Raw genomic sequence first — 26,258 nt, 5'->3', positions numbered from 1 at the left:
GAGAGAGAGAGAGAGAGTGTGTGTGTGAGAGAGAGAGAGAGAGAGAGAGAGAGAGAGACAGACAGACAGACAGACAGACAGACAGACAGAAAACGTGTGTGGATGTTCATGCATATTTGGGTGTTTGGATGCACGTATATTTGTGTTTGTATGTATATGCCTGTGTGTGTGTGTATTTGCATTTATGCATACCTGGGTATACAAATTTGTGTGTGTGTGTGCTTCTAAGTGTGTATGAGTGTGTTTGTGTCTGTGTGTATGTGTGTGAGAGAGAAAGAGAGATAGAGTGAGAATGAGAGTATGAGAGTGTGGATGTTCATGTATATTTGGGTGCACATATTTATGGGTGTGTGCATGTGTGTCTCTAAGTGTGTGTGAGTGTATGTGTGTATGTGTGTGTGAGAGGGAGAGAATGAATATGTGGATGGTCATGTATATTTGGGTGCACATATATTTGTGTTTGTGTGTGTATGTCTGTGTGTATATTCACGTTCACATACATTTGAGTACACATATTTATGGGTGTGTACACATGAGCCTCTGTGTGTGTATGAGTGTGTGTGATGTATGTGTCTGGGGGGTGGTCTGTGTAGGACAGAGGGTTCTACTCCTCAATAAATGACCACCTATTTTTCTGTTTTTACTTTTCTGAAGCAGGATTTACCCCTGGCCTGGAACTCACCAAGTAGATGAAGCTTCCCGGTCAGCAAGCCCTACAGACTATGTATCTCTGACCCCCCAGTATTCAGATTAAAGTGTGGGCCACCACACCTGGGTCAATGGGCTATCTGTCTCTGACCCCATAGTACTGGGGTTATTAAATGTGGGCCACCACACCTGAATCTGCTTCACACGGGTTCTGAGGGTCAAACTCAAGTCCTTGTATTTGCATGACCAGCACTTTTGCAGCTGAGACTCACCTCCTCAGCCCTGGGAAGCCATCTTTAGTTAACATCTGTCAAGAGTGCTTCACAGTCCTGTAAGCTCCAACCACCTAGCCCTGCAGCATCTGAGACTCTATGCCAGCACCTCAGCTTAGCATCTATCAGATTCCAGTCACGGCCACCAGGAAGGTTGAGTCCACACCAGCAGCCAAGGCCTCTGCTCCAGCAGCTTCATGGAGATTCCTCACACCCTGCCCTGAAGTTTCTCGGCCTACCCTCAATTTTACCTGTAGACTTCCTGGCTGGGTCTGAGAGGAAAAACACCCCCAGGGAGTTCCTTTACCCTGGCCTTTGGCTGCACTGGGTCTGAGTCAGTGACCTCTCCTTAGGTTTCCTGACACCCTTTGGGCCTTACTGCTGGTAACTAACTACCTGTTGCAAGCTACAGGGTCTGATAAAACCATAAACAACCTCAGTGTGGGCGTGGACTCTAATCAGCACTTCTGCCGAGGACTGCGAGGACTGCGTGTTGGTGCTGATGAGAAGAAGATCCAAACATTTAAGGAATGAAATTGATCCCCCCCCCCTCCGCTTAGCCTGAAGGCAAGTCCTGGCAAAAACCTATTATGCAAATGAACTCCAGATGCATGAGTGGAACTGACCTTTGGGTGGTTCTGGGAGAAAAAAAAATCCCTACTCTAGCAAGTTGGTTCTACTCTGATCATAGTAGGGCAACTTTTCATTTCCACCTAACCGCTCACTGGCTCACTGAGGTTTCCCACAGTGCCTTGAACAAGCTCCAGGGAGACTTGAGTCTTAGGAGCCAGAGCCCAGAAAAGATTCTTCGAATGAATGATTGACACTCTATTGGGTAAGAGCACTTACCTTTGTGTCTATGTGGGGATGTTTTCAAGATGAAGTTTTTGGGAAGTACTGGGGAGGAGAGAGGGATGGTAAAGAACCAGGGAAAGTTAGCCAGGACAGAAACACCAGTGGCCTCCTGACAGTGGCCTTCAAGGATCCGATTCCCTGCCCACACTTTCCTGCTTTGACCTCCTCCTGCTCTCCCTGCATTCCTCTGCTCAGACCCCACTGGCTACTTTTAGCTCCCTGAAGGCCCAGCCCAGTCCCCTGGAGCTTTGTCTCAGCAATTCCTTCTGACTTCTCTGTCCCTCATTTTCCGCCTGAGATAACCATCAGGAGTCTCCAGTCCAGCCCTTGTTGTAGCAATACCGGTTCCCGGACAGTCTGGCCCTCTTACTCAGATTTATTTAGTGATTTTTGTTTGCTGTATTTTCCCCATTGTGCTGAATGCGCCCTCTAATACTTGCACATGCGCTAACAGTTCCTCACCCCTGGCCTTACCCAGATGGCAACTCCCTGAAAATGAAGATTTTGTTTCCTTCTGCACTGCTAGCGTAGCACTAAGAAACACCTGCTGCATGCCACATAACACAAGCACTACAAATATTTGCTGAAGGAATGGACGGCCCGGGGAAGGAGGAGGAGGGGAGAGGATTGGCAAATGCCTCTACCAGCTAAGTCAAGGGAGAATGTCTGGAGGAGACTGTAGTTGGAACTGAACTTTTTCTCTGAGTCTCAGATCTGAATGCCTGCCCCAAATCACATGAACCTACTTCTAGACCCCTGGCATGTGCTGATTTGAAGGGAAGAAGTTTCTGGAAGAAAGAGAATTTATCATTGATAGTTCAGGGAGCTGGTCAAGGAGTTGGGAGAGGGGCGGGTCCTGAAGTTGCTATGGCAGTGGAGAGAGCAAAGCTTCCAAATGGCTAGACCCCCCGGGGAGGGTGCCCTGGCCGAAGCCAAAGCGTTGGGCTCTAAAGCCTGATGACAGCCTCTCCTTCTTTAACTGCTGGGGACTTGCTGGTGTCGGGGACAGTGTCTGCCCACAGATTATAGTCACACAGTTCATGGAATCCATTATGGGGCTAGAGCTGTGATTAAGTAGCTCTACAAATGCTGGGTGGGGAAAGGAGCTAACCTTTGCTATGGCTCACTGGGTGTAAGAACCTATGTCAATGGATTAAGTCTTTCAGGCCTCACAGCCAGCTTTAAAAATAATCACCGTCCCCATGCAGCAGGGAGAGACACAGGCTCAGCAATTTAGCAATAACCTTAGCAGAGTTAGTATACAGAGCCAAATACACCCGGGGGTCGTTCTAATTCACGGTGCTCTTCTCCCTTCTCTGGATGGTCCCACAGCTCAGGGAACACGCTAGAGGAAAAAGACAAGAAGAAAGGAAGGGCGCCCCAGGCTAGAATGAATGAGAAAGTGTGGGGCTGAAGATTCTGGGAACCGAGGTGGGTAAATACCTTAGCGGTCGGCTAACTGGGCTCTATCGGCTGCCATGAAGCACTTCTGGCGTTAGCTCTTAAGGGAATGACGGTAAGCTCTAGGAAGAAGACCCTGAGCACAGGAGGTAGAGTTCGGTAACTCCACTGACCATTGAGAGTGACGTGGGTGATCATTTCAGGGTAAGGAATGCTGCCTCTGTCCTCCCTAACCTTGTCCTGCTGTGTCCCAGCTCAGCCTAAGGGAGATGTACTCATAAGTGCGAGTCCAGGAAGCTGAAGCCCCGATGACCTTTAGTCAAATGGGGAGGTTTGTCAGCCTGCGTCATATGCAAATTCAAAAAAGAAATTCAAATAGATGTGGCCATGCACTGCCCATAGGAAAAGAAACGCTGTCCAATGTCAATGGGACCCAGGAAGGGAGGGAGTGTGAGAGAAACAGATGTGCAGTCTGGAAAGGGGCGATGAGAAAGGTACACACGAGCACTTGGATGACGGTAAACTGCATTTCTCCCTGAAGATACTGCAAACGGGATGCAAACCAGGCCTCTTCCAGGACACCTAAACCCCACCTCGGGAGGCTGCCTACCAGAGGACTTCTGCTGGCCTAAATATGCTTAGCTAGAAAAGGCAGGAGGGACTTCAACTAAAACACCAGCTCTAACCTATTCCTCCCCTATGTGTCATGCTAATCTCCTGCTTCAGGCCTAAATATTCCAGACACCCACAGCGACCCAGACACCTTTGAGAATACAGCTGAACATGCCCAGGGGCCTTGGCCCACCTCCTAACCATAGTTTTCCTGGAATACGTGTGACAGTTCTCATTTGTGTCCTCTTTCATTGAGTCTTTCCTTAGACACAGCGTTGGGAGGCACAGCTTCTAATGAGAGACGACAGACCTAGGGAGATGAGTGAGCCCTGTGCTTCCGTGTGGTCTCCGAACGTGCACATTACACCCTTCCTACCAAAATGCTAGTTATCGACTTCCGCCGTCCTCAAACTCAGCAGGTCGTTACCTGGATATAGCTCCAGTGGTTGTGTGTCACCAATCCAGACTGAAGGGACAAACCAGTGGGTGCAGCAATGAGGCCACAGGAAGGAGCTCCCCAAATCAGGTCTGTGGTCCTCGAGAGTCCCTGTCCTTATGGGAGTGGTACCCTGCGGAAAGGAAACAAAAGTCATGTTACTATGACAGGCAATCTCTAGGCCTTCTACCACATTGGGGTTTCTAAGCCATGTGCAGACAATTACAGGATCAGGGACCACCAATAGAGAAAGACTTCCAGGATATAAACTTGTCTAATTCATTCATCCCGTAGTTGGGGAAACTAAGGCTTGAAGAAGAAAACAGCATCCTTGAGACCATCCTTTTGGGAGGTGGTCCAGATTGGCTTTGGACTCTCTGGCAAGGGGAACTTTAGAATGCAGCCTCGTGGTCAGGCTGACCGAAGAGTGGCTGCTGACCCTGAACGGAAAGGCTTCTTCTGTATGTGTGCATATATACATGTACGTGTGTTCATATACGTATGGGCCCTGGGTGCACGGGTGTGTGTGTATACGTGCGTGGAGGCCAGAGGTTGACAAGGGGAATCTTCCATCAGTCTCCCCTTTATACAGTAAGGCAGGGTTTGTCACTGAGCCCAGAGCTCACTAGACAGCTTGCCCTTGCCCCAGGGATCTGTCCATCTTTGCCTCCTGAGCACTAGGATTCAGCAGGTCACCGCGTGTGTGCAGCATGTATATGGGGACTGGAGATCGGAATGTAGGTCCTTACGAAATTGCCCAGCAAGCACTTCACACACTGAGGCATGTCGCAGCTCCTCTCCCTTTTAAAAACATTTCACAGCGAGGTGAAATTTTCCCCCACGCTTCTGTTTTTGTAGTTTTTATGGGTTTGCCACGAGGGAACTAAATTGGTAAAACAGTCCATCTCAGACATGTGACTCGGATGGTGTCCATGTTTCCCTCATTATAAAAACATTGTTATGGAAGACTGTGAACCACGGACACAGCATAGGTGGGCTTTGCTTTTTTAGTGGCAACAAGTCTTTCTCTCTCTCCAACCCCCTCAATCCCTCTGTCCCCTCCCTCTCTCTCTCCTTGTTGCAGAAAAATAGGAAAAGATAGAGACTCTTCTGGTGAGTACTAACTCTTCCAGGGATTTTCTGGCTCTCCTGTGTATTTAAACAACCACACTTCAACACAGAAAACAAACTGAGAGAAGAAACACACGTATCTAACATTGCTTAACCAAATCATAGCTCCCAGGTTCATCATGTGACCTCTGTGTCCATATTTCCCCAACTTGGCCTAAGCTTTGTCTTGTCGGGCACCACTAATTTCAATTTTCCCCACAACTAGAACCCCGAACTTCATACAGCTAGACTGTTTGCTGAGGCATGAAGAAAGTGCACTGACAAGCCCAACCTGCACAGAGCTTCCTTGCACACACACACATGCACACACATATGTGAGTGTGCATGCACACAAACACACACACACACACACACACAGGTGTGCATGCACTCAAAGAAAGAGGCAGTAGACTAATTGGAAAGAGAAAAGGAAGTTCACCAGCAGAGGGAGGGGCTAAGAGAAAGTAGCTAGATAAAACTGTCAAAAGTGAAAATATAAAACAGAAAAAGAAACAAACCCACATCTGACTCTCAGAACTTTCTGTGCGTATCAGTTGGGTTACATTTATTGGGGTCAAAAATCAGAAGTTGTCTATGCACCCATTGTCCTCCTCAAATGCAGGACAAAGTGCTTTGGAAGCTGTCAGTGTTGGAGACACAGGGAGGGGTATTCTTCCTAGGTCCTAGGGCAGGGTGGAGGAGGCCTTTGGAAGCCAGAGCTTACTGCCCAGCTCTGGGAGGTTGGACTGGCCTGGGCTCTGTGCAGCTGCAGGCAGAGGGCACCACAGGAAATCATGATTATCAATGCTCCGGGCTTTGTTCCTGTTCTCAGACAGCCTGGACATGCCAGGAGAGATGGGGCGGGGGCAGAGAAAGAGGAAGAAAAAAAAAACAGGAAGTGAAGTGGGGGAGGAAACACTAGAGAAAACAGCCGCTTTGGAACGTCCTCCACCAGAGAGTGTTCTCTGAGCAGACTGTGGAGCTGTGTTTTTGGAAAATAGGGTGTGGCACAGATGAGGAAGAGGGTCCTGTGGGTGGGTACCCATAAATTCTATTTCCAGCCCTAGAGCCTGGTCTGTCCAATCCAAGGCTGGGTGTAAGTACTAAAGAAAGTGGATTTCCAAAGGGCTGGTGGGGGAAGGCCCTTCCCCCACACCTCTTGGCAAAGCCTGAGAGAGCAGGTGAGCCAAGAAGGTTCTAGAAATAAGAGAGGAATTCTTGAGGTGATGGAACTCTTGAGGTGACTAGACATCTGGAGAGCTTTCCCAGGCCCCTGCCATCTGCTTTCTCTCTCAGCCACTTTCAGATTGTTCGTGGTTTGGGAGGCATACATGAATCTCATTTACCGAAACTGTACCAGCTACCTTCAACCGTATAACACAGAGGTTCAGAACACTAAGTTTTCATGGCATGGCTAAGATCCTGCCCTGATGCTTTCCGTCTATTTTGTTTACCCAGAGATGTTTCCAGAAGTTCCCCATCTTCAAATACACATCATTTAGCACAACATCTCCTGGTGAGCTCAACAACCTCACAGAAATAGTCTTACTCCAAGGGAGAGGGTCAGTGGGACCCTCTGCTCCCTCAGCCACTGTTGGCAGTTAATGGTTATTGCTGAGCGAGCATCATTTTCTTGTGGAGTCTAGTCATTGGTCAAGTGGTCCAGGACTTAGTCAATAAACACTCATCCATGCTCTTTATAAGGAACCCGAATTCCAATCAGCGGGTCTCCCTGTCCCAGAATGTCTCTGTCTCTCTCTCACACACAAAGAAATACATGAAAGTGTGGGAGGGGCTTATTGGGAAGAGGATTTCCATGGAAGACCAAGGAAGAGGAGGGAAAGTAACAGGGGGTGGGGTAGAAAGTTACCAGGGGTCACCATACACATATATGAAACTGTCAGAGAAGAAAAACAGAAGAATTGAGTGTGAAGGTTTAATGACGAGACATTTGTAGGAAGATTATTAACATTATCACTGCTTGACCAGAGAGAGGGGGAGAGAGAGGAGGGTGGAGACCCAATAGCGCTTAGCACTGTTCTTCATGCTCCCACAGGCACGAGGAAGGAAGAGAGAATGTAGAATCCTTAACCAGTCCACAAGTCCACCACTCCAGTGGTTCCCCAAAACTGCGCATCCAAGAAGCTAATAGAAAGTATAGTTCAAACCCAGAGAAGGAAGTGGTAAGCTGGCGTCTAGGCGGCTTTTGTTGGCATCAACCTGGCCTGGCTCCCTGGGCTAGTATTTGGGTCACAAGGGGGATTGGTTTGGCTCTCATGGTGGTCCCACCTCCTCTTGTTTCCTAGACAGGATCGCAAGCCCCCAGTGAGGATTTTCTCAAGGTCTGACATTAAATGGCCTTCTGGGGATCTGTCCCAGATTCTGTAAATCATTTTCTTAATATCCAAACAAACATGGGCTAAGCCTGCGTGAGCATATCTTTGTGGGGGATCCAAGCTCTTTCAGATAGTAGCTCATAGCTGACTATGAGAACCAAATATCCAAGGGAGAGCAGAGATGAAACGAGGAAAGCAACATCAGCCCATCTCCGTCTCCACGGCGACACAACCTAGCATCCCACTGTCCTGATCTGCTTCTGAGGCCTGTCCTTCTGGGATGCCACCACAGCCTATGGTGCTTTGATCAGCAGGAGGGCTAGCCCTCCATAACACACGGTGACCGGGAATGTGGTTTTCAGTACCATAGCCTTTGCTCAGCTTGCAAAGAGCTACAAAGGCTGTTGAACAAACGGGAGAAGCTAAAATCCAGAAATGGGGAAGATTTTAGCCAGAGCCATGGGACAGAATTAAGGCGCTACAGGCAGCATCTAACTGGTGACATCCAGTGCGGTGACCTTCTCACAACGTCCCTCCCCCTCCTAGCCAGAGAAGGAGCTGCTGACAGCTGTGGGTCTTCCACTCCCAGAGTCTATGGTGGCAGAGGGGCAGGGTAGGAACCAACAGAAGCAAAGGAGAGAAAGAGGGTAAGATCAAAGGCCTGAGAAAACACGTTTGTGACTCCACATCGGACAGATAGGGAAGTCAAAGGCCAATTCAAGAGTGGGCAAAATTCCCCATTCTCCGAAGCAGAGTGAGGCCATTAGAGCAGAGCGCTTCATTTGACATTTTCCCCACAGCGGCAGGAGTGGGGACAAAACAGCATCAGAGCAGGGACTAACTGTGAATCAAGCATCAGTTGTACATCTTGTCACCCGCTAAAGTCCCACAGAAATCCTGTTGGCTTGGCACTGCTGCTGGCCCTTTCACAGTTAAGAAAACCGAGATACATCAGGGCTTAGCCTCTGGTCTAAGAGATTCAGCGTTTGAGAGAGAAGAGTTAGTTTATTAACTCGGCCTCTCTGACTGGAATTCTTGCTGTTAAGCACTTCCTAAAACTCTCTCTCAAAGCAGCTATATTAAAGGGCAAGACACTGGAAAGAGCTGAATAAAAACAAATCCCCTAGGAACAGAGGACTCTTCATTCAGTGGAGGAGGAGGCAGTAAAGCTCTCCGGGCAGGGAATGGCATGAAGTGCTCACAGCTGACTGGAGGAGTTAGTCCCTGATCCCTTTTGGCCAGCAGCCCGCTGGGGTCAGCCACCACCAGGAAATGGCATCCTGGTCTCAATGTTTACATGGCCCCACTCATAGGAGAAGGAAGTGGCTGGACCCTGGAGGCCTGAGAGGGATCATCTGGGTGGGTGGAAGGGGCGATGTCGATGTCTTGGGAAATCAGTTCCCAAGGCCCAGAGAATGGAGCAGCTGGGGCTGGCAGGTGGGCAACTCTCTGCTCGCAGTCCCCAGGCTAATGACACATATTCTCCCAAGGATTCCTGGCTGCCTGGTTTCAATCTCACAAGAAAGAAGGGACAAGGCAGGACAGAAGTCATCTCTTACCGTTTCACAGATGCTGAGAATAAAGCCCAAACACTGCCAACCCTGGGACAACTAACAGTCATAATGACAGTAACAGCAGCTGCCGTTAGTTGGTGGTCTGTCCTATAGCAGGATGCGAGCCAGATGCTTTTAAGGAGATCACTATTTAAACTCTTGAAGGTCTGTATGCATAGCCCTACTTCGCAGTTGAGGTAACTAAATAATTTCATAAAGGTCAAAGGCTGTGAGAAAGGCTGGAAGCCACTGTTCGTGTGACATTTCATTGTACCGGCTCACTTTGAAGCCACATTAGTAACACATGATTCAGAGAACTACCCATGTGATAAACTATAACCCACTTCTTAGCTGTTAAGGGACCCTGCCCAGGACTTCACTGAAGTCTGTGGCCCACCCTGCACAACTACGCTTTGAGCTATGGTCCTATTAACCATTTCTGCATAGATATATACATGGTATTAAGGTGTGCTTACGATCTGTCATCAAAACGTTGATGTTTCTGAGAACAAAAGGTAGTCTTGCTAGTAACACAGCTGGGACAAATGACAGAAGCCAGAACTGACCCAGACACATGAGGACACATGGACCCCCCCACACATGCAATTCATACTTGCAATGGGCTGGTCATTCTCGTGTCCAGTTACATGAATTCTGCTGGACAACTCCACTCCCCAATCCACACAAACCTTCCTCTGTAACAATTGTTCCACCCTTTGTTCCTTGAGTTGATAAGGCCATGTATGTAGCATGAGCTCAAGGGAGCCGTGTGATTGGAGAAGTAGGATGGGACTAGATTTGGCAAGCTACCCAAGGAGGGCTGGTAGGTTCCTTGTATCCCAGCCATCCACAAATTGAACCACTGCTTGTTTTGTGTTCCTTGATAAACTACTCCTCTAGAAGTGGGGCCTGCTAGTGGCTTTACGACATCAGACAGACTTGGCCACTGGATGAGTTGCTGGGATAGTAGACGTGGCTATGCTGCCTAAGACCACTAGATAGAGCGGAGCCTACATAGGATGTGGGTCCGAGCTTCGTTTGAGATCAGTATATAACTCCACAAATCCTAGCCTTTCTCCTCCGCAAGCAGTGTCCAACCATGCCTGGAGGGTGAGAAACTGCAGTTTTCCTGCCCACCCTGGGCCAGTGGAGGAAGGAGCCATCACTTAAGGAGCAATTCTGTTTTCACATCTTCCCCAAGAACCCTCCTTCTTAAGGATCTTAGGCCAAGAGGAGAAAGACATCTGTTTTTCTTCTGATACCAGGAAGTCAGTCATGAATTCAACCCACATATCAATACAGGTAAAACCAAGGAGCAACAGCCATCTGTGCATGCTCTGAAGGGACTCGAGTTTCCAGTACGCATTCAGGGGATATTACAGACAGAGACTGGCTGAGACCCAAGGAAAGCCTGGTAGCTCTGAGCAGCCCCCATCTCTATACAGGGCTCCAAGTTCCACCTGAGATACCAAGATACCACACAGTGTGACTCTCCCCTACTTGCAAAGGGACATACTATGTGCATACTCCCTAATTCAGAGGAGAAGTCTGTCCTATTTACCAAAACTCATCACCTGTCATGACTGCTCTATGGTGGGAACCTCATGACTATTTCTCTGGGTCCTTTCCCAAGACTCAGCTCGGCCTTCCTGGCAATAGTGGCACATCTGTTATCTATACCACCACACCATACAGATGGGAGCAGCTGAGAAAGACTGAGACTGATATTCTGTGTTAATATTGGTGTAGAGAAGTGTGCATTTGAAGCCCCTGTCCCCGGACTCCAGAAAGAGGAGGCCAAGCCAAGAGTTGCTCATGGTTGGTCATCCAAGTCTCAGGTGAAGGAGAGGCTATTGGCCTGTGGTAACAGAACAAGAAGCACATGTTTGATTTTAGGCTCTGAAGTGGCCTGTGATCTTTGTCACCTCTATGCTGCCATTGAAGTGAATGTCCCTATTGTAGAGGCTGGAACATTCAGAAATCTCCACTCGGCCTTTCACTTTCAGTGAGTCGAAAGGCCACAACTCATTCCCTGAACAAAAGGCCAGAATGAATCCTTGTCCTGGAAACAGTTTCTAGAGTGTTCTTTATTCCAGGTGTTTTAGGGGGAAGGGAGGCACATGACAAAGCAGCTGGTTTCCTTCTCTGGCAGCTCTGAGTAATAAGACAATTAAATGCCAGGTATCAGACATTTTTTGCCTGCCCCTTTTCTCCCTAGGAAAGCAACTCCAGGAGTGTCAACTTTTGGAAGCAGTAAGAGGTATACCACTTCAGTAAGTCAGAGATGTCAACAGATGATATCTTATCCTGTCTCCACAGGGAAGGTAAGCAGTTAGACAGAGAGAAACAGTCTAGAATCATCTATAGTTGACTACTTCCTAGACATACGAGCCCGGATGATGATATGGTTATACCACCGGAGACTTGGGTCTATCCCTGAACATGGCCTTGACCGGACAGTACTTAGTCATTATTTTCTGATATTAAAATAAACCCCCCAGTTGAATGCAGTTCACAGAGCAATGGCATACCAGCAAGCCTCTTTGGGTAACTTTGAAAATCCAGTGAGTTTTCTTTTCCAAAAGTCACAGCCATCTATGTTCATTCTTTACACTCATCGTGGGATAGATAGACAGTTCTTACTTAAAGATTCGGCATCCTACACCTCTTTATACTGACTGATCAACAGGTCTATACAAAAGAGGAGTGTGGATGTCTTCATTCATGAAACACAGTTTCACTAAGGGAAAGGAGCATTCAATGACTCCTGGAGAAAACTTAAAGGTAACAGAGTGGGAAGCTACTATATGCAGTACAGGCAGGGCAAACAGTTGTAGACATCAATCCTAGGTCCATGCAAATATATAACCTTTGAGCCTCATTGGCCTTTTATCCACAATAGAACTACTAGCTCCATTCCAGGGTTATTATGGCATTTAACAAGTGACCAATAGAACTTCAGCAAACTTCAGGATTGGCCTAGATTACTGAGGCAAAGCTACCTTGGGCCACTTGGTATAAACAAAGGTTTTGGGCATTTCAAGGCAGTACCACTGTCAAGCGCAGAAGTCAGAAAGAGCACATGATTGTGTTATACTGAGCACAGCTGAAAGCTGTGTGGTGAGAGGCATCTGCTATTGAAGGTTCAGCTAGACCAGCGACTCCAAGTTCCAGCATCTCTTGCAGAGGTTCCAGCACTCAGGAACCCCAAACCACATGGGTCCCACACGGCAAATACCACTTGAATCCTATAAGCCATGCTGGGACTGCCAAGGCCCTGGCCTCAGTGCCACTACAAAAAAAAAAAAAAAAAAAAAAAAAACGGCATCTGGAAGCTGTGCCCGGTGCTTTGTGTCGATCTCTTCTGCAGCAAGGGTCCAGGTTAGGGTCCATGCAGGTGAGGCAGTATGGGCTTGACCCAACGGAGGCACCAGGACACAGGGCCATCACATCACTCCTGGTAAGGGCAGACAGAGAGAGCCCTTACCTATCTGGAACAGCTGGGAGCCAGTTTTCCTGTGGTACTGACACAGTCAGCCCTGGCCTCCCAGACAAAACTGGCTCTTGTGCTAGACAAAAGCACAGCTGCTCTGGGCCCTGGGCTTCCAGCTGTGAGGAAAATCCCAAGTCATGTGATCAGCATCCAGGCTTTCACTCACCCCAAGAAGCCAAGGGAGTATTCTGTTCCTGAAGAACAGGGAACAAGATCCCTTTATATCAGGACCCTCGGCAGCTCACACCTTGTCGGAGAGAGAAAGAAAGAGGAAGCAGAGAGATAAGAGACAGGTATAAAGTCTCGTGACAAGAGCCAAACACACTTTCCATTCTTACCGTTTTTCTAGACTCATCATCTTCTAGCAGAATCCATGTTCCTCAGCCAATCGTTCGCATCCCTCCATAAAGGAGCCCATACAGAGTGTGGCTCATGAACAGTCAGCCCGAAAGATCAGCAAGGCTTTGCGTTCTCTCAGGCTAGGTGGTCACCTTTGAAAGGCAGCAGGCAGTGGTCACTTCCTCCAGGAAGTCTTCTCTGATTCCCGCTGACACTGCAGCTCACACTGGTCTCTACCCTTTTGAACCCTTGGCATTTAGTGCTCACGAGTGCCTCATCAATTTTCCACGGGCCCTTCCCTCCAAGCTCATGACCTGTTTTGTCCCTCCTAGGCTGTGATCCCATAAAGGGAACTGGCAAAGCACGGATCTGGTGATGTGTCTTCCTGACTTAGGCCCTTTTCAAGGATCTCCTGCCACCTTCGGGATAAAATCCCAATGCGCAGGACACCTATCTCCTCTGACACTATCCACATTCCAGTCACAGGCTACTCTCAAAGGTTACACCTTGGCATGACGTCAAAGACAGGGGGAGATCAGCCATTTCTGTATGGCCAACTATGATTCTTCTCATTCTCCTAGTTAACAAAGCACAGAGGTTCCCAGGGAGCACTTGGCACTGGGCCATGGTCCCGGTGAAAAAGCTAAAACCAGCTACGCCCTCGGGATCAGTTAGCTTACCTTTATGTGACAACCAACCACGTCTACCAAGGAACAAGGGGGCAAGAGGCATCTTCTCTTTAGGTATAAGCGTTCATTTTATAATAGTAAAAGCGGTTGCTGTCTTTCTTGTCTCTCACAGATTCCACATGGTCCCTCCCAAGTACCTTACACCCAGCACGGTGACTACCAAGAAACACCACCCATGTCCCTGACCAGAGTACATTCTTTTTAGGAGATCTTGCCCTGGGGTGAACATTCCAAGGCTTCTGTCCAACACCGGGGCCATCATACTGCTACAAGGACTCAAATGAGACAGTCACTCTGTAGGCAAACGAGAACAGCCCAGCCTAGCTGTTTCATACTTAGCAGAGAGGTGACCAAAGCCAAATGACAGGTGTGTTCTTCACAGAGCATCACAATAGTGAAGAGCCTGCCTTTGGGAGAGAAGAATAAGATACAAGAGAGAACAAAGAGCACAGTGCTGGTCACCATATGGCAGCATATAAGACTACGGCACTGTGAAGCTCTAGGACTAGGTCACCAAAGTCAATTGTATCTCTTTCCAACTTTATGTTCAGTGAGGTCATACAAGCACCCAGAAATCAGCCATGATACGAGTGTTCCCACCATGGAAATGGGCATATGCCCTCATCAATTTTGTTTTCATTATCCCACAGAATTAATGAAACATTGACTTATCACGGTGCAGAATAGGTTCATGAGATGATGGGCTGTTTCTTATTCTCTCTCTCTCTCTTTGCTTTTAAACTTATTTATTTTTGTTTTATATGCACATGCAGGCTGCTTTGCCTATATGTACGTCTGCATTACAAATGGACCTAGAGTTACAGATAGTTGTTAGCCACCATGTGGGATGCTGGGAACATTACCTGCATCCTCTGGAAGATCAACAAGTGCACTTAACCACTGAACCATCCATCACTCCAGCCCAAACATAAGCCATTTTAATTACAGCTACATCTATTTCCCAATTAACCATTTGAAATGCCTACCCTTCTGGCCATAAGTTTCCTTTTTTTTTTTAATAAGAAAAGAATAGAAAGGTACTTTGGTAACAATAAATACAGACCAGACATGTTTACAAACATATTTGGTCATCAAAATTGAAGAGTGTGTGTGTGTGTGTGTGTGTGTGTGTGTGTGTGTGTGTGGTGCTACTGGCTATAAAACTGCTAAGTGCCCGACAATGAAGGGCATATTTTGCACCGAATGCCAGCAATGCTAAGGCTGAGTATATTAATAACATATTTTGTTGCTGCGATAGCACACCATGGCCATAAGTGACTTATGGAAGAATTTATTTTGCCTTACAGTTCCAGAGGGATTGAGTCTATAAGGGTGGGAAAGCATAGCCACAGGCAGCCGGAGCAGGAAACTGAGAAATCCCATCCCCAACCACACTCAGAAAGCAGAGAACCAACAGTGAGTGATATAAACTCTCAGAGCCAGGCCCCAGCGACACACTTCCTCTAGCAAGGCTTGAAGTTCTGCAAACTTCCCAAATATCAACCAAGGACCACGTGTTCAAATATGTAAGCCTCTGGAAGGTATTTCTCATTCAAGCCACCACACCAAGGGATATCAGTGTGAGGATATTCACACTCAGGAGCTAAAGCAAGTCTGCGCATGCATTGGCCTCTAGAATGAAAATAAAGGATCCAGGTCTCTTGGCAGGAGTCCTGGAAGGTAAGCCAAAGGGGCAGAGCACGATGTGGGCCAGGGAAAGAGAATGCCCAAGGAAGGCAGAGCTCTCACTGTGTCCACAGTGCCAGGCACACCACAGATGCTTATAGAAAGGGTGAATGGGTCCAATCGAGTCACGGCATACACCCTAGCACTGAGCAACTCTCCATCCAGTACGATCAGATTGTCTCTTCCTCTGGAAGGCGTCGGGAAGTGGGAAGCCTGATATAAAGTTGCAGCCTGAGACCCAGCTTAGATAAATAATCACCACCCAGCTGACCCTGTCAGCGTTGGTCAGAAAGGCAATTTTATTTAAGCCCCTTTCAAACAGGAGTTGAGATATCTGGGAAGATAAGGTTTCCCAGCCCTCCTCCAGGGAGGCAATTGTCAGAGACACTCAGCAGGCAGGCTTCTTTTCAACACATTCAAAACCACGTTTTAAAAGACAATCCTTTTATTCTCGGCACCGCTGAGGATTGGAAAAAAAAAAAACGCATTTAGCGCAAACCATCCAAAGTGGAGCACAGTGTTAGGTTAAGAAACACTAACAAGCTGAGCGAGCCCAGGGAACCACAAGAGAATCCCCTGGGGCTGGCTCAACTCTGGCCCTCCCAAGGAAAAGACCAATAGCAGGCTACAAACCTACTGTCACGGAGCCTCCAGGGCTTGGCGTCAGCAGAGCTGGGGGAGAAGCCTAGCCACAGGCCCTTCCTGGAAGTCTCTGGGACACTCCTCATCCACATCCTCACTCCAGAGTGGCAGGAGATTTCTAAAGGGGAAGACGACAGAACAAGGACCTCCCTCTGTGTCTCCCTGAAGATGTTAAGGCCAACCATAAACTACCCGACTCTCGCAGCCCTTTCATTAAAAGTCCAAGGGCTCAGAGCTAATTCTAGATCGGGTAGGATCCAGTGGCTTAGCAGGCACTAGCACTGCGAGCGAGGTAATGAAGAGGATTTTGCCCTTCCTGGTCTATGGATGACAGCTGGCTCAGCTATAAAACACACTTCCTGAATGCGAGAGCTGGAAGTCACCTGAGCAGGGACCTTTCCCTCCCTTTCCCTTGTGGATGAGGCCTGTGGCTTGAGCAAGGTGGGGGTGGGAGAGGGTGCAGATGCCCCAGGCCTGGCAGACTTGGCTGCCTTCCCTGCTGGCTCTTAAACACAGGCTTCAGTGCATTCAACCCTGATTACCACACTTTGCCAGAGAGAGTGGCTTTTAAATTCTCTACACTCCCTCCCTCCCTCCCTCCCTTCCTCCCTCCTTCCCTCCCTAAGGTTTCCCTACAGCTCAGAATGAGCAGGCTGTAACCCAGGCAGGACTTGGGACCACAGAATGGAGATGTAAAAGCTTCAGAGAGAGCAGTTTCCAAACATCACAAGTCTCTCACTCATCCTTCAAGTTTACATTCCAGCAAGGTGAGTCTTATTATAGCCAGGCTAAGAGAAATACAAGCATATCCTGGCCAAACAGCAAATGGATTTCTTTGATTTGACTGCTCAGGCCTACCTCCCTCTCTCTCTCTCTCTCTCTCTCTCTCTCTCTCTCTCTCTCTTTCTCTCTCTCTCTCTAGTTTAAAGTTGTAATAACTACAGCAACAAAAGAAGAAGCACTAGGAACTAATGATCACAGCCCCTAAAATCCACATGTTGAACACTAAATTCTCAATGCCATGTTTGTGGAGATAAGGCCTTAGGAGGTACTGGGCCACTAGGCCGGAACTCTGTGACTGGGTGACTCGGAAGGGTTGGACTCCCCATTCCTCATATGATGTCACCATCTGAACATTATGAATTGGGTCCTCACCAGACACCAAATCTTGCTTGGACTCTTTAGCTCCCAGAACTATGAAGACTACATTTCTGTTGTCTAAGCCACAGGCTGTTGCCTTCTGTTCCAGCATCCTGAACTAAGACAATGGGTCCCAGTGAGAATCACTTGGCTGGCTGTATGTTAATACCACGATTTACTCAATTGGAAGCTGTGATTTCTTCATCTTCATGTTGGCCAATATCTATGCGCAACTGAGCACTTTACAAAATAATGTCCCCTCCTTATCAAAGTAGCTTCTTATAGCATCTTTCGGTTTTCTTTTATTGAGGCAGAGATGAAGACCCAGAGCCAATAGGCAAATTTCAGTGCGTGCATAGCCAGCCAGTGGCAGAGGTGGTGTGAATCCGCATCCTGGGTTCATTCTCATAGTGGGACCTCCTTCCTCACCGGGGATTGTACTAACTTGGTGGTAGACTGCAAGCCATGGACTCTGGAAGGTTGCCCCCTTTAGGGTGTCAGCCGAGCATGGTAAGGAGAACCAGAGTCATGGGGGATACACAAGGTGACTATGACCTTATCTCTGGTTCTGGGCATTGCCACATAGGATAATCATGGAGTCCCATTAGTACATGAAGTCTTTCTCTGGGATATGTCTAGACAGAGGCATGGGGTTTAGGAGGATGGATCTCATTGAGAGATACCTTCAGACTGTAACTTCCTATGCTTCTTCTATCTCTGGCAGAAAGATTCTGAGAACAAAATGTGGCAACCCCACCTTCTTTTGCTAATAGTTGATAGGCTACCAGGAAAGAATACATGGCGCGGCAGTTAAATCTAGCATGGCAGCCATCATGGTGGGACTCAGAGCAGGTGAGAGGCAGATGATGTGCTTGGAACTCCACCTGCATGGTGGTGAGTCTCCGGCGGGAAAGATTTCTTAGAGGAACCTAAGCTGAGCCACATAGTCTTCTGCCAGGCTGATGAGGGATGTGAGGAGGATGCCCAGGCAAAAGTGGGCTGGAGAGGCGGCTCGGTGGTTAAAAATTATGCCTCTCTAATTCCAGGTCCAGAGGGGTCCAGCACCTTTGCCCTCCTGTGTACACATACCTCCTGTTGCCCCCATATACGTAATATACGTAATTTAATTTTTTTTAAGTGTTAGCAATGAATACGAACAATGGAACTCACAGGAGTAAGAGAAAATGATGGTGGTAGATGTGAGAGAGGTCAGGGTTGCAGTATGGCACAGGCACTGAGACCACAGGGCCCTAGGAAAGCCTGAGGAATCTCCACTCTGACACAGGGTTTTACTTTTCTCTAGGTTAGATGGGACAAGTCTTCCTGGTTTATATTTTGCTTTATATATGTGTTTTATCTTGTTATTATTTACATCCCTGCTCTAGCAATACTTCTGTCTCTAAAATGGGAAAACATCAAGCATCCTCCATATACTCAGTGTTTGAATAAAACAACGTGAGAAACTAGGGGCTGGAGAGACAGAGAACAGGTAAGAGTGCTTGCTGGGAAAACAAGAAGACACCATAGTTCAAACCTCCCAGCATCCAAGTTTAAAAAAAATGCCAGGCATGGGTGGTATCTGTCAGCTGAGTTTAGGGAGCTGAGGCAGCCAGGTCCTGGGAACTTGTTATCCAGACAGTCTAGCTGAATGGTGAGCTTTAGGGTCAGTGAGAGACCTGGGCTCAAAACAGTAAGGTGGAGAGTGGTGGAGGAGACCACTGATGTCTTCCTTCTCTGGCCTCCATATTCATGTGCATGAGCATATAATGCATGCATGCACACATGCACATGCAGAGAGAGAGAGAGAGAGAACAAACTGGAAAGAGACCCTGATTCCCAGAAGGAGGCCACTTCTGCAGCTATGGCTCTGTCTAGATCAGGGGCTCTGGAGCTTCTTCTACTCACAGTCCCTTTACCATGTGGCTCCAGGGACATAGGGTTATCCAATAAATATACAAATCAAATATTTACCAATAATAAATCATCATAAAAATAACTTTAAAAGCAAGTCCTTGATTTATATGCACACATCATCTTATTACATATACAATCTTATCATTTATTAAAGATGAAAGCAAATATACACACTAGAAAGGTGGATATTACCTGTTTTTCTAAAATAATCCAATCCAAAGATATACTAATTTGATACATGCTAAAAGACAATGGTAGGAAAATATTAAAGGTCTATGCTTTTCCTAATTGAACCCCTGCAATAAGATGAGAAAACTTTGCATGGACAGGATGGACACTGCAATTCCAATCTGAGCAGCTTGCTTTGGCATCTCAGTGACAATGCTGCAAACCCAGCATCCCATCAGGTCTCATAGTGTGCCATGGGCTCATGCCAACTGCAACACCTCATCTGCACGATTCATCTGATTCAGGTGTACCTTTTGGTTGCTACATATTCACAGATCATTCAGTGTCTCCAAGTTTTTCAGGACCCCCACATCCAGTTCTACAAGCCTAGAGGTGACAGTAGAAGCAGCTTCGGTCGAGAAGCGCTGGGTCCTCCAACCACTGCTTATACCTGCCTGTGTGGGGGGCTCATTCTCCAACACCTGCACAGCAAGGAGGGAGCAGCACCAATGTCCCCCAAGCCTCCTTTCTTATTTACCCAAATGAGTGTTTCCAGGTTCGGGTGGAAAGAGGATTCTCAGAAAGCCTCTTTGAATCTTCGTGATTAAATAGGTGGATGAAGCGTATTTGATATTCAAATGAAATGGCAACGTCTTTGCTACAGAGGGTGGTCCCAGAATAGCCAGCTGATTCCAGCTTCCCTCTCTCAATCAGCCTTCATTCTGGACGTCTTTGACTCCCGCGGGAAATAAAGGCAAGACAAGTGGAGGATGCTGGCCTAAGTACCTGGAGTACAGGCGGTGCGTGTGGGAGAAAAGCCTTCTTTCAGGAAGAAATAGTTCCCAGCCATTGCACAATCACCTTTATTAGTATAACGTCTCATTGTGCATTTTGTAAAAACACTTTCCGAGTCCATCTCGGGCAAAAATTGCTGCTGCTAGGTAGAAAAAAAAATCTGTAAAATTTAAACCGTCGGGCATTTGTTCAAGGTTCCTGGGTAATGATGTCCCTTGATATATAATTCATGACCGCCTTCAAGCTTGGCCTACTTCTGACAAGAGATCATATATTTTGGAGCAGTCGAGAAGGGGGAGGGAAGAAAGACACTTTGAAATGGTTCTACTGCGTTTTTGCTGTTCAAGCAAAGCCAGGCGAGATTTTGGATCACTCTTTTGTAGCATAAGGGCTTCCCTTGAAAAGCTTTTTTTATTTTATTTTAGTTTTTTTTCCCCCTCCTCCTTTAAATCGAAGAGAGAGCCAGCCACTCAGTTTCAGTTTTATCTTCTGTAACACCGGATAAAAGATGAGGCTGGATCCATCTGTTAGCACATAGAGACGGCAAACTGTGCGGGAGCAGGCTCACCCGCACATACATGAGCACACGACTTCACACAAAGGGGGAAAGAGACACACTTTGGAAAAATGTATTATTAGCCACCGTACCCAATGCCGACCAGATAACAGCACTTTTATCCTTTTATGGGCAGATTCAGGAGGAAGCCAGCCTGCCTGCCACAAAGGGCTCTTTCCCTGAGCTGCCACAGGAATGGGGATGTTGGGGGCTGGCTGCAGGCCAGGCCCTTCCCCCGCAACGCTGGGGTTCCAACCTCCAGAAATCCTTGATGATGCCCTTGTGGGCCACTACCCACCATGTCCCACTATTCCCTGCTGGCCAAGGACCGAGTAGGTTCCATTCTCTGGCATGCAGGCTGTTCTCCTGGGTCTGGTTTTCTAGGCAGAATGAGCAGGCAGGTTGCCTGGGCTGAGTTATAAACAGAGGCAGAGTGGAGGGCCCCATCTGGTTGGTTGGCCATCATTTTCGTAATGGCACTGTCTGTTGGTTGCGGGTGCTGCGTGTTGCTCTCCCTGGGGCTCGGGAGGTGTTTTGCGCAAGAATTCTTGACCCCTCCCTGCCAGCACTTGATCAGGCCAGATGTGAGAGAAGCCCAGAGAGGTCAGGCCTGATGGGATCACATGGCCAGCCTCTCAGGGTCCAGGCTTGCCTTGTTAAAGTGGGCGGAGTACAGGTGGAGAGTCAGTCACAGGGCTCCTTTGTTTCTTTAATAGTGAAATGGTGTTAATCACAGAGTTCCCTCACATAAACAGGCTTCCTTCCTGCCATCAATGAGATAGAGTCTGAAGAGCAGGCTGGGTAGGAGATGGGGAGGCAGTAAGGGGACAAGAGCCTTTAGTGGCAGAAGCCAAGTATACTACATTCAGAATGTTTGGGGGGCTTCCCAGGGAGTCTCAGAGCCCTGGCTCTACCTCATGGCTCTGTGGTGTGTCCCTGCCATCTTTCTCCAGCCCGGATTCAGGACATCATTCCATCCTCGTCACCCAGTGACCAATCTACTTCCCCTACAGAGCTAGAGTAGCATCACTACATTGTGACCCTCCTCTGGTCCAAAATTAGGAGCAATAGTTCTCTTCTTCCCCGAGTCCCTGAAGCCACCCTATGCTCACCTTTTGTTCTCTGGGTTCCTCAAATCTATCAGTCACATGGACCCCCCTCCCCCCTTCCTGGAGCATATTATTTCCTCTAGATAAGGAATTTTCATACCCTCATCTAAAATGTCACCTTTTGGGTGAGAACTATCTTTTTTCCCATTGTTCTTCTGAGGCTTTAAGAAGGAACAAAGAGTAATCAGCTACCTTCAAAGCATATCTCCATGGTCCAAACCTTTCAATGATGCCCTGACTGACTGGAAATAGGGCTCAGCCTCCCTTTCCCAAGGATCATCTCCTTAGGTCCCTGATCAAAATTCTATCCTCAACCTCCGGTCCTAGTTCTCCTCCCCAGAATCTGCTCCTGAAGGAAAAGAGCCCTCTGGCAACTCTCATCTGTACAATGCTTTTGGCCACAACTTCTCTCTGTGTCAAATATTCTTCGTTCCACTCTGCCTCCTCAGTTCCCAGTGCTATTCATCCCTCAAGACCAAACTTAGGCCGTTTCAGCCATGAATTAGATGGTGACCTCCAGAGAAAATATATTTCCCTTTGAGCTCTCATCATGTTACTGCATCTCAATCCCTTTCGTTTCTGTTGCCATGGATCCTATTCACCTTATTGTTGTCCCTAGACCAGTGGTTCTCAACCTGTGGGTCCAGACATATTAGATATTTACATTATTATTTATAACAGTAGCAAAATTACAGTTACGAAGTAGCAATGAAATAATTTTATGGTTGGCGGTCACCACAACTTGAGGAACTGTATTTAAAGCAATTGGCAGGCTGAGAACCATTGCCCTGGACTGTAAGACACCCAAATTGTTGGTTTATATTTCTGTGGCCACTCTAGCAAGCACTCTTTCTGATACCCAGGAGACACTTAGCATATACATCAGTTGTGAATGAGTGAGTGAGCCAGTGACAGTCTGTGGGACTGGGGGAGGCACACCTATAGAAACTGAAGTCACATTAGCAGGTAGAGGAGGCAAGGAGGAGTTCTGGAGGAGGATGAGGTGAGCTCCAGGAGACTAAAGGGAAAGGCCAGCTCTCGCCCTTTATCTCCACTAACCCCACAGTACCACCAATGTGAGACACACGTGGGTCATCACCATTTCTACAAGGTCTTCATCTCTGTGGTTTCTAAGGGACCCAAGTCTCTTATTATCCAGTAGCTAATGGCTGCTCCTCATCAGTTTACTGGGGTCAGCGACTCCTTCTCTTCTTCCCAATTCTGAATGACGGCATTCTCTGGAACCTCCAGCCTTCATGTGCTTCACCAGAACATGCCCTCTTGGGGGTCTTTTTTTTTTTTTTTGCAGTTTTAGGCCTTTAACTACTATCTACAGTTTGATAAATTCCAAATTTATACTTACAGCTTCTTTGACCTGACCCTTGTTTGTCATAATCAACAGCCTCTGTGAACTCTGCATTCCAATGTGCGACTCTTGCGCCAACGGCTAGAAGTCTTTATCCTTCCTCCTAGCTCCTCATCCGCGGATGCACTCATTTCAGCTAACAGCAATTCCAGACATTCAGGATCCCAGGACAAATACTGAGTCATCTAGCCTACTTATTTCATGACCCACATCCAACCATTCTGAAAATTCCATTCTGCGATTCTCGGTCTAGCTAGAATATCCACTCACCAGACCTTTGGAGTCCCATCTTCATTCCCTGCTGGTGTGCTTTTCATACAGCAGCCTGAGCCATGGTAACATCAAGATGCCATCAGGGTCCTCCTCTGGTCCAGGCTCTCTAGTAGGTCCCCCTTTGCTCAAACTTAAAAGTTCATGCCTCCTCCAAGATTCTCTGACGTCACCCCTGCTTTCTCTCCCCCCCCCCTTTTTTTGGTTGGGGTGAGGCGGGGTGGGAGGGTGCTCTATCATTGATTCCTTGCTGATTCTCAAATATATCTTCTTCCTACCCGGAACACATTTCCTACACCTAAGGACATGCTTACACCCTCACCATTTTTTTTTTAATATTTATTTATTTATTATGTATACAATGTTCTGTCTGTATGCCTGCAGGCCAGAAGAGGGCACCAGACCCCATTACAGATGGTTGTGAGCCACCATGTGGTTGCTGGGAATTGAACTCAAAACCTCTGGAAGAGCAGGCAATGCTCTTAACCACTGAGCCATCTCTCCAGCCCCACCCTCACCATTTTTAAATATTACTTTCTAACTTTGTGCTAAAGTTATTATTACTCCATTATTATTTTATACATAATAAGCAACACAAATTATCTTTTACAACTGTTATTTATTACTATATTGATGCTGTTGCTGTAGCTAAAGTTATTATTTTTTATTATTTTTTGCATCTGAACTGTAGCTTGGACAATTCATAGCATTTAGGTACAGTGAGAGGCAGTTAAGTGGTCTCGTAGACATCAGATCTTTGAAAATAAGGTAGTAAAGGCATAAACTTCTCCATCACCTTAACATGCAACAATATCTTGATTACCGGATGCCACAAAAAAGCACTGTTAAGTGGCCTCAGACTTACGCAGTCCAACAGAGTGCAGTTTCAAGGGATTCCTGTGCAGACTTATGTTTTGTCTCCTAAACATGCTCAATCAAAATGTGAATGAAACACATCAAAGCTGATAAACAATTGTGCATAAACACTCCCTCGATGCTCCTGTCACACATCTCCCCATATATCACAAAGATAACAATATTCTTCCTTCCTCTCTATTCTCCCACAATTGGAACTCCAGTAAGCACACTTTCCAGGCATTTTTTCAGCCATGTGGCTCTCGTTCATCATCATGCCTCCAGTGCTCAACTAAACAGTGTTCTTAAAAGTCTTCTGTGGATAAAGGAAGGATAAAGAGGTGTGTGACACTTGCAACCTATCTCCCGCCAGGACCAGTTCCATGACGGACCCGCGTGATCTGAGAGACAGTTCATCACAAGGCTCGCCTTTAAAGCACACAAGCCATGAAATGCATCCCCCTCCTCCACCCCATGTGCCCGGCACAGTGCCTGACTACCAGCAATTACTTGACCAACATTTGATGACTGAATGTCAGGTTCATCTCCCTGCTGACCTGAACGTGGTCGAGAGAACATCTTAACATCTTAACTCTCTTACCCTTGCAGCTTACTGGGTCCTAGTGGCTGAGGCGAAGTCAAGTCAACCTCGTGGCAATTACGGTGTCTACTTCTAACATTTGGAGGTTACAAGGCAAGTCATAAAGTCCCTCATCTAAGTCGGTTCCTGCAGTGGAATGGGTCATGGAAGAATCTATCTTCACTGACAGGATTTTTAAGGCTTTCTGAACCAGAGCCCATGTCCTGGCCTCAGATGACCACTTCTTCTGTGAACTGTCCCTGTTCTGTCTTCCGGGAGTTGAAGCACACCATGTTCCAGAGGCAGCTGTCCAACGGCTGCTGTGCTTAACTACCGCTGTCCATCAAAAGTGTCCCTGACGATGCTTTCTTCCCAGATGTTTGTAAAAAGGCTTGCCATTACCAAGCGCAGAAGCATGATTAGGGGCTGTTGGGCTCTGATTAAAGTCAAGAATTAACGGGGCTCCAGAAGGAACTTCCTTGGAGGCCACACATAGATAATCACATGGACGATGATTCCGGCATCACTGCGTGTGCTTTCTTCTACCTTTGGGGGGTCTTTAATATGGAAGGGGGTCAATTATTGCTATGGGAAATAAGAAGAAAGTAGAGCAGAAACACAAAGCAGGATGTGCATATTATACACACGCATGCAGGCACGCGCAACAACACGACTCAGCTTCTGAGAGATCGGGAGCTCATTAGGAATATAGCTCCTAAAGATTTATCCAGCAAAGCAATTAACATTAAAGTGAACAAGGATTAATTCTTATTTTTCATTGTGGTAGAAATCGAGGGAGAAAGAATACTTGGAGCATGATCACATTCTTTTTTCATCTGAAAGTCGTATTTCAATCGAGCTTGCAGACGTTCCAGGGGAGCTGGCAGGCGAGCAGAACTGATCCATGAGAACCGACACTTCCACTGCTTTTTTTTTTTTTTGCCAGCAATTTCATAACCACCAACAAAAACTACAAATGACTTAGGTTTGTAATTTGGTAGCTTCTAAATGGACACAGCCACCTCTTCTTGGTTTGCACAGCTATCCCACAAACATATTTTGAGGTAAGCAGAGAAGTGTCCCCAGTGTGCACAAAGGTGCGGTAGCAGAGGTCTTGGCTCCAGCTTGAGAGGTGCCTTGAACATGGCGCATGCTCACATAAGCGAAACAAAGAATGTTAGGAATCTAGAGGAGCCAGTCAGTACTAAGAGTTCATGGGGCTGTGGGGCAAACAAGCTCAGGCTTCCCTGCATGGTCAAAGCAGCCCCAGAAAAAAAATGATGAATCTTATTTCTGCTTTCTTGAATCCTGTTATACTTCTTAAAATGCTTTCCATCGTGGTTAACTGTACGTATCTACTTGCCTAGGCCACAAGGATGCCCATATGTTCATTAGAAATCGTTATGGTGTGTGTGTGTGTGTGTGTGTGTGTG

The 26,258-nt window shown here is 47.2% G+C and overlaps 1 protein-coding gene across 1 annotated transcript in view; it reads right to left on the bottom strand.

The window, feature by feature from the left end:
- The window catches only part of Cyria (CYFIP related Rac1 interactor A), a 111,777-nt gene that overhangs the window by 64,687 nt on the left and 20,832 nt on the right, over positions 1 to 26,258 (bottom strand). The window contains exon 2 of the mRNA XM_050141974.1: positions 4,216 to 4,357. The gene's annotated coding sequence lies outside the window, so the exon portion shown is untranslated. The remainder of the gene's footprint in view (positions 1 to 4,215; positions 4,358 to 26,258) is intronic.

The sequence above is a fragment of the Alexandromys fortis genome, unplaced genomic scaffold (assembly GCF_014885135.2).
Source record: "Alexandromys fortis isolate MF-2015 unplaced genomic scaffold, M_Fortis_MF-2015_v1.1 scaffold_30, whole genome shotgun sequence".
In the NCBI taxonomy this organism is placed as follows: domain Eukaryota; kingdom Metazoa; phylum Chordata; class Mammalia; order Rodentia; family Cricetidae; genus Alexandromys; species Alexandromys fortis.
The sequence above is the reverse complement of the archived record's forward strand: the minus strand, read 5'-3'. Positions and strand labels throughout refer to the sequence as shown.